Raw genomic sequence first — 11792 nt, forward strand, 5'->3', positions numbered from 1 at the left:
GTGGAAAGAGGACCTAACCCAGAGGACAAAGTTATTGATGAAGAGGTGGAGTTACATGAGGATGTGCAGCTCCCGGTGGGATCACCCGGTGGGGCAGGCAGCCAGGAACTGGTCTCCACTCCAGAGGTGTCTGGCCAGTCTCAGCGGTTGCTCTCCGGTGAGCAAGAAGCAGGAGATGAGACTCCTGGTAAGTGGCTGTGGCTTGTGTAGTGCAGAGATGAGTTCAGGGCATAGAAGTGTGGGAGGATGGCTGTGTTTCTGTGAGCTGGACATTTCCCTGTGTAGCTTATCAGTAGGGCGGAACAGGGTGTTAATGCATGCTGCGATCTTAAGGGGAATCCTTCAGAGAGCTCTCCAGGAATATTTCCTGGAGGTACTCGGTAATCCTCTGCTGAAGGTTCCTTCCCCCATTGTAGAAAACTTTTCTGTGCCATTCGGCAATCACTTGTGCAGAGATCAAAGTGGCACATAGGCAACCAGCATAGGGAGCAGGGCGGAAGCCACAATCATGGAGTAGATGTACCCTTGTTTCCCTGCTTACCCTTAGCAGTGAGATGTCTGTTAGAATTACCCCCACCTGTGGAAAAGTGTGGGAGAATTTTAGAATTTGTTCCCTAGAATGCTGCACCACGACCCTTGCAAAGAGTGTGCACTCTTTTTCCCATGTGGACCACCCCCCGTCAGCACTCACCATCCTTTGGGTGTTCGCAGAGATATGTGCCTGGCTAGGGTCAGTGGAAAAAGAGATGACAATGTTGCAAAAGATGCATTTAACAGAAATGTTTCAATCCTACTCATGAAATTAACAACCCCGCTTCTGTGCATTGTCCCCTGTGCTTCAACAGATGTGGCTTTCAGGAACACCCCACGCACCCCAGCCGAGCATCTCCGCCAGATAAGAGAGCACCCAAGATGCAGCAAAGAAGAGATGTTCTGAGAAGTCCTGCAGTGCTCCAATGCAGAAAAAAGGGAACGAAAGGAGTGCTGGGAAGCTAAACAGCAGGACAGAAAAGAGAATCATGTGTTTGTTTAGGACACTACTGAGCGGATGATTAAAGTAATGGAGGAACAAATGCAGATGCTGAAGGCCTTAATGCAGCAAGATTAGTGCTCAACCTCCACTGTAGCACATTCAGAACTCTTTTCCATGCCCCCCTCCACCCCCCAAACTCCGCCCGCACATTCCTTTCCACCGTCCGGGAATTCTCGGATTCCCCTTCACTCTACCCCCTCAGACAACTTTCACAATGATAGCTGGACCTACACAAGGCTGTGACAGTCTGCCCTTCCCTGGTTCCTCCTTTCCTGCCAAGCATCTGTGTGTGCTGTTTCTTGTGCAATAAAAGCAAACTTTTATAATGGTAAATCATCTTTATTTTTTTTTCGACAAGGTGAGATTGCAGGCACTGCCGATACATGCACAGGCATTTTAATCACTTTATTACAGGAATATAAGGCCCCAACTGTCACCATTGCCTCCTAGGAAAACTACATGTCATGTAACATTGAAGCAGCTCAGACAGAGATATGTTATTGGTGGTCATTGTCAAAGTGCTGTCTTAAAGCCTCACTGATTCGAATAACTCTCCTCTGACAGCCCTGTTATCTGGCCGCTCAAAATCAGCGGACAAGGGGTCTGCCTCAGCACTCCACCCCTGAGCAAACCTTTCACCCTTAGCTTCACAGAGATTATGCAACGTACAGCATGCAGCTATGACCATATGAATATTATCCTTGGTGAGGTCCAACCTGCCCTAAAGGCATTGCCTGTGCGCCTTTAGTCTGTCAAAGGCACATGTCAGCTGGCACCTACTGAGCCTGTGGTTGAACCGCTCCTTACTGCTGTCCAGGTCTCCTGTGTAAAGTTTCATTTGCCATGCCTGTAAAGGGTACACAGGATCACTATGGGCATTTCAACACTCCCCCCTCCCCCCAATATAATCTTCTGGTTAGGAAAGAAAGTCCCTGCTTGCAGCTTTCTGTACAGGCCGGTGTTCTTGAATATGCATGCGTCATGCACCTTCCCAGACCACCCTGCGCTGATGTCAATGAAATGTCCATGGTGATCCACAAGCACCAGCAACACCATGGAGAAGTACCCCTTCCTATTAATGTACTCCGTTGCAAGGTGGTCTGTGCCAAAACTGGAATATGTGTGCCATCTATCACTCCTCCATGGTTAGGGAAACCCATTTCTTCAAAGCCGTTCACTATTTCATGCACATTTCCCATAGGCACAGTCCTTTGTAGCAGGATATGATTTATTTCCCTGCACACTTGCATTAACGCAGCCCCACGGTCGACTTCCCCATTCCAAATTGATTCGCGACTGACCAGTAGCGATCTGGAGTTTCCAGCTTCCACATAGCAATTGCCACACACTTCTCTACCGAGAGGGCAGTTCTCATTCTGATGTCCTTGCGCTGCAGGTCTGGGACAAGCTCCACGCACAGTTCCAGGAAAGTGGCTTTCCGCATCCAAATGTTCTGTAGCTGCTGCTCATCATCCCACACCTGCATGAAGATACAATTCCACCATTCAGTGCTTGTTTCATGAGCCCAAAAGCGACGGTCTACCCTCTGCACCTGCTCTGTGAATGCCAAAAGCAATCTAAAGTTGCTCCTATCCATATCATGCAGAATGTTGGATGCCTGCGAGTCTTCTTCAGTTAGGAAATTCACGATTAACTGCACTGCCATCTGTGATGTCTTCATGACAGTTAACAGAACACAGGAGAGCAGTGCGGGATCCATTCCTTCTCACAAAGATGCTGGGGTGCACAGCAAAGAAGGACCATTGAAAAAATGCCGCAAAAGAAAGTCGGAAGCCCCTGGAGTGCTGGGACAGAAAGCAATGCATCATGGGACATTTAGCACTGTCCCAAGATGCACTGTGATCTGCTACATCATCCCACAACACCTAGTGACAGAAGGATTGTGGGACAGGTACCCACAGTACATTGCTTACACTCTCGATGGTGGTGCACCCACTATGAATGCGATCTGCTGACAGAGGGAGCAAGTGTAAACATGAAATTGAGATTTTTATTGTGTTGACTTTTGGGTGTTGACATCACTTTTGCCGACACAAATTGGTAGTGTACACATGGCCCAAGAGAGCAAAATCATTCTACATTTTTTCTTCCCAATGATCTGTCTGAGCTGTAGCCTGCAGGTGTTTGCTTTCAGAATCTGCAGTCAGCAGCACTTTACATATTTAGTGTTGCCACATAAGAGAGAGACTTGTTTGAGTTAGTAGTCAAGCAATATACAAACTTTTTAAAAATAGCTAAAAATCTATAAAGAGGAAAATACTTAGGTAATTTTTTAAACATTTACTTTTCATTATATTTTCAGCCTAACAGCTTTTTTGTGAAGTAAAAATGTACCTTTAAAGCCTGGTGCAAGCTAACGAATACAGTATTTTTCACTTCATATCTTGCGTGGTAATGGAGTAGTTTTGTACACTGTTAAACAGTGTATCAATATGACTAAACATAAGGTCATATACCTAGGAACCATGAATGTAGGCCATATTTACAGGATGGGGTACTCTATCCACTATGACTCTCGTCTTTTTCAGAGTCACTGCTTCCCAAGAAAATCAGCTGAATATGAACTCCCAATATGACATTGGACAAAAGTGGATGCATAAACAGAGCAATACCGAGTAGGAGTAGGAAGGTGATATTACCTTTATAACTGGTACTAGTGCGACTGGAGTGGGAATACTGTGTCCAGTTCTGCTGTCTGCAGTTCAAGAAGGATGTTGATAAATTGGAGAGGGTTCAGAGAAGAGCTGCAAGAATGATTAAATGATTGGAAAACATACCTTACAGTGATAGATTCACGGACCTCAGTCTATTTATCTTTACAAAGAAAAGGCTAAGGCATGACTTGATAAGTGTATAAGGATCTACATGGGGAATGGAAGTTAATAATATACCTTTGTCTGCTAGATAGGCTCTTCTATCTAGCAGACAAAGGTACAACAAAATTCAATGACTGAAGATAAATTCAGAGTAGAAATAGTGTACATTTTAACAGTAAAGGTACCATTGGAATAACTTACCAAGAGTTGTGGTGTATTCTTGATCTCTGGAAATCTTTAAATCAAAATTGGATCTTTTTTTAAAATATATGCTTTGTTTCAACAGCTTTTGGACTTGAAGCAGAAATCACTTCAGAGAAGTGCTGCATTGTTATGCAGGACATCAGACTAGACAATTACAATGATCCCTTCTGGCCTTAAAGTCTATTAATTGCCACCCTCAAAGTAGCATACATAAACCAGCCCCAAATGAGAGCTGTTGACTGTCCTGTTAACTTGCACCTCTAAATCACATCAGGATACTCTTGAAAAACTATTGTTTAAATAGCAGTTTTATAGTGTATATATTTTCCTGCTATTCGCTACTTTCAGTCTCCTAGGAGCCACTGAGGCCAGACTTCCCTTCTCGCTTTCCATATATTTGGCAGCAAATAAAGCAGGCTTCATTTGATGAAAAATTTCTGTATAAATAACTTGTCATCTCAAGGAAGAGTTACATCCTGTTGAATAAGAGTTTCCTCAAAGCTGTCCAGGAAGAGTCCACTTTGAATCTGCATATGACCAAAATAAAAGATGATTTGATTATATAATGTTGTAATGAAAATGTGAAAAGCAACAAAGAAAGACGCTGTGTGATCTTGGAAGGGAAGTTATCAGCCACTTCGTGTTGAGATGTTTTTGAACCGGTTACATTAAAGTAATTTTATCTTCGCTTTTCTACACTGATTGGCACAAGAAACAGAGAACCAGAAGCCTTCTACATTTGTGAAAGCAATAATGAAATGTAATTAATTTTGTTAAGAGCTCTGCTGAATTTTTCTGATTGTAGAGGGAGGGTTGAGGGACAGATTAACATGGGTACCAGAGAGCGAAGGAACCTGCAGTAGTTTGCTCAATCAACTTTAAAAAAATACAGCAAAGCCTCAATAGTAACTGCCAAACGTATGGCAAAATATAAGAAAATGAAGTTGTTGAGCCAAGCATGGCACTAATGGAAGCAGGCACAGTTTCAGCTGGGGGGAACACCTGCTTAAATCAGGCCTGAATTTGGCATGTTAAAATAATACTGAACATGCTTCCCTATTCTTTAAAACAAACTTTTTATTCCTTCTCAAAAAGCAAACAATTGTTAATTCCTCAATATTAAATTGTGTTGTACTTTGGCAAACAGATCTCTTTATTTTTTTGTATCCAGAGTTATAGCTGTTGACTTAAGTTGTAAAAATGAGTTTTCAGTCTCATTAGTACTGTAGAGCCAACTCAGTTAAGATCCAGTGAGCTGCAGGTTTTATTCCATCTCGGACCTCATCCACAACATTATTGTGAATCACCAGATAGTCTTATAAGGTTTGCTTAAATGACTGAATAGGCATTTATATCTCAGAGAAACATTAGTTATGGTGCAGTTCTTTTTAGAAGCTCTGCATATCACCCGTAAAACTGTTCTCAAGGATCATCAGTATTTAGAATTGACTTTTCCTGGAGATATTGGCAAAATCCACAGTGGAAAACAGAGTACAGAATGACTAGGACACTACCTCTATGTTAGGGCAGAGATTGGATTAGGTGCTGAAGTATAATGATTATTTCCAATATGCAAAGAATATCAGTTCAACTGCCAACTTTGGGGCTGAGGAGAATTTTTTTTAGCCATGTTTGCAGGGACATTGGGGAGGTGTTTCCTTCTCACAGGAGTATTGAATTAGCTTTTTGGGTGCATGTGAGCATTTGTAAGGAGTTCTTTACCAGTGGCCTGAATAGCCCCTGCACAGAGCAATGGTTCTTACCCTGAAGGTATTCCAGAAATGCTCAAAAATACTTTTGTGACAGCTGAATTAAAAGACACTTTTAGTAGTAAAAACAGAATGTGATAATCAAAGCAAAGCATTTTGACAGATGCGTAGTGCCCCAAAATCTGATAAACTCCCCCCTGAAATGCACAGAGATATCTTCTACTAATAGAACTGAAATAATACTTGGACCTGCCAAGAACTGAAACATTTGCATCCAGTATGTTCACAGTATATATTTCCCTAAATGTGATGAGAGGCTTCTGTCAGTCCTCTGTAGTCTACTCATCCTGCTTTAGAGTTTTTCAAGCTATTCCACTGATCCTTGTCGCTCTTAGATTGCTTAAAAACAGTCGCTAGGACAAGCACCATCTAATGGAAAGCCATAAGTACCTTGCAGAGAGGGATGATTTTTTGCATAGGCCTCTCCTGTTTCCCATTCATGGCACATGTGGTCTGGTCTCTCTCTGGAAGCTAGGTTTAAACAGAATACCCGACTGGGATGCTGTAGGCTGCTGACACACAAACACCCCACAAAACAGCATGGGCCATCTCTATTTGAACTCATTTTGCTTCATTTTAACTGCAGAAATGCCAAGGGCTGTCCTTAAGAGTAAGATTTACAGCCCCAAAGAGTGAGATTCAAGGGCAAAGAGTGAGACTTTCCAGGTGCTGTGTTAGCTCACTACATGGAGAGAAGAGGACCTAGCTGCCTGCTTAAGACAGGGACTCACATCTTTCGTCCTTACCAACATCCAATAGTATACAGGTTTTTAATCCACCCAGCACTTAATAGTGTGTTTTAAAATGTACACTGCTTAATATTGCATATGAAACACTTAAATGTCCTAATTCATACTAAAGTCTAGGGCACGTGAGAATTCTATATACAATGCAAACCAGTGGATTTTAATAAAAAGAATTATTTGCTGGTTGGAACAAAAACCTGGATGGTTGGAGATCACGGAGGACCAGAGCTGTTAACTCCTGGTTTAGGCACACAGTCAGTGGACAGAACAAAAGAAATATTCAAAAATAAACTTTTTATATAAAAACCTAAAAAATAACTGTTTTATCAATACAACATTTATTTTGCATATCACCTTATCATAATGATCGTCCATTTGAAAAGACACTTTACAATACAGATATTATTTGGTTTGTAGATTATTGCTCATACAACCAAACAATACATTAAATGAATGTAAAAATAACTAAATTGAATTTAATTAAATTGAAGCTAACAAACCATAGATAAAGGATTCAGATTCCACATTTCTTTTAATATCTAATTTGGTTTCACATTTTATCCATGTGGTTATATTGCCATGTGCACCCTGTCCCATTGCTGTTTTTATAACTTCTTTTGGTGGCTCAAACTTGAACTATGGCTCAGGATTTGCCAACTTCACTAGGCTAATAGAGGACAGTGTCTAGTCCAAGGTTTGGTCTGAATGGTGTCTTATTGTTTCGCCCAAGACTGAACACTCTCTCTTCTCCTTCATTTGAGTGGGGTAAAACTAAGCTAAACCTGGCAACCCTGGACAGTAATGGGCACTTGAGAAGACCACTAGGGCTTTTGTCATTGCTAAGATATGCCCACACAGTGTCCATCCTGTATTGCACAGTAATGTTATCTGTGTCAGTTTGTAGAGCTTTGATTGCATGGGCAGTTAAAGTTAGTTCAGTGATGTACTGTTAATATTTATTTAACAAATACAGTTTAACCAGGAAAAAGTGTATATACATTTTTTTCCATGCTCTAATTGTAGAAATGTATCTGGTTATACAGACAAGTGGACAGGTTTCCAGTATTCTGGCCAAAGAGGTATTCTGTGTGTGCATGAAGTGGAAGAGGTACATATTATATAAAATACATGTAATAGGTAATTAAGTTTTCTGATACAAAATTCTCATTACATATTGTATAATACTGTTGTTGAATTGTTTAGTTAACTGGTCCTGTGTACTACACCAATTGCCTTTTGTTCTACATCTTGGACTAGCAATTATGACCAACTATGATGGATGAAATGCTCGTCCCTAGAAGCACTCAGGGGGCAGGGTTGTCTTTGCTGAGAACACCCTGGGCTGTAGATCTTCATTCTGAAGGGGCCCAGGGGAGTCCCTTCTTGGTAGCTTTTAGGGCATGTTGTAAGGCTCATCTTTCTCTTACCCTGTCCCTCAATTTCCGCTCCCCCCCCCCCCCGACACACTGCTATTCCCTTTATTCCCCTCATTGTGTATCAGTTTGGGAGTTGAGCCCTTGCAGATAACTCATGTTTACAATTTAATATGCCTTTTTAACAACAGGTGTGGGCCATGTCTTGCATTTCCTGTGCACCCAAATCCAGTATTCAAATATTTAAAAACAAACTACAGATCTGATCCTGCAAACTCTTATGGTACTAGCAGATGTAATGTTATATTTGGAGAGTTTCCTATTTTACTGAAGTGGGACAACTCAGAGGAGTAAGTTGTACACTTGGTATTAAGTGTCTGCAGGATCAGATCCTATACATGTAGTGAAATAACTAATAGAGCTGCTTGGAAAGTGAGCTCCCCCCAGGAAAAAAATAGAGAAATGATTTTATTTTAAATCTAAATTTTCTATAGAAAAGTTGAACTTTTCACTGAAAAAAAAAAAAAACTGAAATATTTTGATGAGGAAATGCCACTGCAGTGCCTCATGCAATTTGCCGTTTCGGTGCTTCATGTGTCCATTTTCCTGCGTAGGCTAGGTTCCCTGATGAGGGGAACCAGTTGCATTTAGGGAGTCTGTGGCCACACTGAATCATGAGAGTTGTAGTCTGGCTGAGGAGCCTGGCCCATAGAGGCCTATGGGGACATGAAGAAACTGAACTATTCCTATTATGTACTCTGGAGTGATAGCTTAATCTAAATAGTTTAGATTTTGGACTTTTATTTCTTACAGTTTTTTTCCAGATTAAGCAGACACTTAAAAAAATATTTAATCGAATAATAATTTTGATTAAAAATACCCAGCCCACCATATGAATATGTCATTATGCCTGACAACACATGTGCACGGTGTTTGTTATTCTTTACATAGATTATAAATTGTCAAAAACCATGAATACATTGCTAAGTGGAGAAGATGGTCATACAATACCTTAATGTGTGAGATGCAAGAATTTATTATTATTTTCAAAACTAACAAACCACAAGGAAAATATGGACAACATATATGCACCTCTGGTGTAAACCCTCAAAGAGAAATAAATGAGGACAAGACAAGGGAAAATGAAGAGCAAAAACCTGCAGTTACTTTGAAAATCTAATTAAAGAGAAGAAAGGTATAGAAATGTAAGTAGACATTTTTCAAGTCACTCTCTTAAAAGATCTTAAAAAATTCAATAGACTATGTCAAAATATTCTCATCTACAACAAGAATATGTATATCTTTTTGTAAGGATGTCCGATAAGAGAATATAAAAGAGCACAATAATATAGGGTAAACTTAAGAACTGCTTTAGGGGAAAAAATGACAAAGTTAACAAAGCAAAATTGAAAAAAAAATTATACTTTGTCTCCTAACTTCAAAGGAATTTCAAAGCCATGAAATTCTTTAAGATTGAAACATGAGCCGTTAAATTATGTTTAAGGATACAGTGTATGGCTTTGAAATCTGAATCAGAGAAAACAGGGAAAAATACTGAGCTGCCTCCTTTGTGACTAATGAAAATACGTATACCGAAGATTTTATACTTGTGACACCCCAGAGTTCTTGTATCCCAGAATATGTAACTCCCAGCCCCCTGCTCCACCTCTTAGTTCCTCTTCTCTTGCCTAAGTCAACAGGATAAAATATCACAGAATCCTGGCTCACTTGAGGAGTTGAGGTTGGTTTTCCTATCTGGGGCATGTCCTATCTCAAACTCCATCTAGAAATGGGGTAAATGGTGTGCCAGTCTCTCTCCCCTTAGAATGAATACCCTCCCCCCCCCCATTTCCACCTTCTGCTCTCAAGATGGGGAGGGAGGAGTGAAGCTGTGCTGTATCACCACTGTTCTTCATACTCAAACTCTCTCTGCAGTCTTCAGCATCCTATGCGTTGCTGCATAGTGTGGTAGTTCACGTATTTCATGGACAGTATTAGGCTTATGACATCATCAATGAGGAAAAGAAATTGGTCTCAGGGAAGCAATATGGTGTTAGGACACAATCCAATCCTGCTGTGCCTGGCTTTAGGGTGGGAGTTCTTAAGCTAAGATGAGCTGGAATGCCTTTTCTCTTAGTTATGTAAAGACTAAAGAGGTGGTAGGCCTATGCTGTCTATCTTTGTAGGCTTATTGTGGCAAGACATGGCAGTAAGAGACCGGAGACTTGCCCATAAACACAGCTCCTTTTTCACAGACTCAGGGGAACCTAAAGGGATAAGGCTGCAGGCAGAACCTCTTATGAGTAGTTATAAGGATAGTGAGGTTTTGCAAACCCAGTGCTACAGGTTTCTCTGATTACTTTTTTAGTTTGTATCACTCACAATAATTACATTATATGCTTATATATGTACATACTCATGTGACCCTCTCTTTGTGTAGAAGGACTGCAGTCCTTTGGAGCAAATCTCCATTTTGGTCTGGTAAAACACCTTTTAGTTTGCACCAAAATCTCTATCCATCTCCTCCAGTTTGAGGGCATCCTTGGGTACTAGATCTGGGATCAGTCTCTCACTCACCTTTATTATTTTTAAAATTATAAAATCATTTATTTAAAGGAATATTTGCTACAGGGATAATGTGTATTTTCTTGGCATTTATTTATTGGCTGCTGCGGCAGTGCTGTTTCTTTAAAAATACTGGGAAAGATAGAAATAGGACTTCTAGTTTATCATGTTTGCTCAATAAACATCAAAAGGCACCAGGGAAGTCTTTGTTGCATGTTGAAGCTGAGTACAGTATTACTTATGAATGAATGAATGTATGCATGACTGACTGACTCAATGAATGAATCACCCAGAATAAATTTTTGTGCTACTTAGAGCTGCACAAACTTCTTTGACATTTACTTACAATGCATAATCATAAATATTGTATACGCCACAAGGCAAGGGAGGAAGTACAGTCAGACCTGGTTAATGTGTGGCTTTTTGCAGGTCTGGGCTCTTCACATCTTTAAGCAGTAACCAAACTTAGAAGCAGCTACATGCGTACCGTATCTGAGGCTACTTTTAAGTCCAACACGATGAAAATTTCAAGCCAAATTAGGTTGTTCTGATCTGGCTCTTTGCATGTATGCAGCATATATATGTATTAATAAAAATGGTGGTGCCAGAGGAAAAGAATATACTGTAAAAGCCTCTTATACCAAAGCCTTTTAAAAATCCAACGACATCTTATAATATTTAAAATATAATAGTTGAAGTACAAACTGTTTTTTTTTTAAAGAAAAAAAGCCAAGCCTGAAATACTAGTATTTTTAAGACGTTCACACCATGGCAAACATTCCAGATTGAACCATCTAAAATGCTGCCAGTAGTGAGAGCTACAGGGACCCAGCTGAGGTACTGTGTCCTGGGGGCTTTTCCTCCCAGAAACCTTAATAAAAACTAGCTTCCAAATGATTAGATTTATTTCTGCTTTGAAGCACAGAGTCTTTTATTTGACTTATAAAAAGTCTATGGTTTGTTTGACCCGTATAATAAAAAAATCACAATGTAGAATTCTGGATTTTACATTTATATTCATTTTGAAATAAGCTGAGCAATTCCACACTCTGCATCCTATTCAGATTCTGTTGATCAAAACATTTTGGTACTTTTCAATTTTATTGGTTTAATGGTTGGTTCATGGGGGTTGAAAGTTTCAAAATGCAAACTCTGGCTATCTGAGAGAAGAGCTGGACCTGAACTAGAACCCCAGATATGAATACTTTCTAACTTAGGTTAGTTCCAAACTGGATCCAAACTCCCACAAACGTTTAAGGAGTTTG

The 11792-nt window shown here is 40.3% G+C and overlaps 1 long non-coding RNA gene across 1 annotated transcript; it reads right to left on the minus strand.

Moving 5' to 3' along the window:
- Nucleotides 1-1357: 1357 nt before the first annotated feature.
- On the minus strand, nucleotides 1358-5279 carry LOC122465787. Its single transcript, XR_006290838.1, has 3 exons — nucleotides 4072-5279; nucleotides 3694-3798; nucleotides 1358-2513 (listed from the first exon to the last, which is right to left on the minus strand). It is a non-coding gene; the product is annotated as an uncharacterized LOC122465787 (long non-coding RNA).
- Between the last annotated feature and the right edge of the window lie 6513 nt (nucleotides 5280-11792).

The sequence above is a fragment of the Chelonia mydas genome, chromosome 1, assembly GCF_015237465.2.
Source record: "Chelonia mydas isolate rCheMyd1 chromosome 1, rCheMyd1.pri.v2, whole genome shotgun sequence".
Taxonomy (NCBI): Eukaryota; Metazoa; Chordata; order Testudines; family Cheloniidae; genus Chelonia; species Chelonia mydas.